This window comes from Primulina huaijiensis, chromosome 16 (assembly GCF_012295235.1).
Source record: "Primulina huaijiensis isolate GDHJ02 chromosome 16, ASM1229523v2, whole genome shotgun sequence".
Classification (NCBI taxonomy): Eukaryota; Viridiplantae; Streptophyta; class Magnoliopsida; order Lamiales; family Gesneriaceae; genus Primulina; species Primulina huaijiensis.
Genome location: NC_133321.1, coordinates 12,752,566 through 12,753,264, shown reverse-complemented (window position 1 = coordinate 12,753,264; position 699 = coordinate 12,752,566).

Genomic DNA, 699 nt, shown 5'->3' with positions numbered 1-699 from the left:
TTTTTGGACCTATAGTCCTTACACCTGAAGGTGTAAAACCTGTTGGATACAAATGGGTTTTTATTCGAAAGCGAAATGAGAAAAATGAAATAGTAAGATATAAAGCTCGACTTGTTGCACAAGGTTTTTCTCAAAGGCCTGGAATTTATTATGAAGAAACGTATTCTCCCGTGATGGATGCAATTACGTTTCGGTATTTGATTAGCTTGGCAGTATCTGAAAATTTGGAAATGCGTCTTATAGATGTTGTTACAGCTTATTTATATGGATCACTTGATAGTAATATATATATGAAAATCCCTGAAGAATTTAAGATGCCTGAAGCACAAAGTTCAAAACCCAGAGAATGTTATTCTGTGAAATTACAAAGATCATTATATGGGTTAAAGCAATCTGGTCGAATGTGGTATAATCGGCTAAGTGATCATTTGATGAAAAAGGGATATGTAAATAATTCAATATGCCCTTGTGTTTTCATTAAGAAAACAACATCCGGATGCGTAATTATTGTTGTATATGTCGATGATTTAAACATCATTGGAACGAATAATGAAATTCATGAAGTTGTGTCATACTTGAAGGAAGAATTTGAAATGAAGGATCTTGGAAAAACCAAGTATTGTCTGGGTTTACAAATTGAACAAAAAGAATGTGGAATATTTGTTCACCAGAAAAATTATACAGAAAAGATCCTTAAAC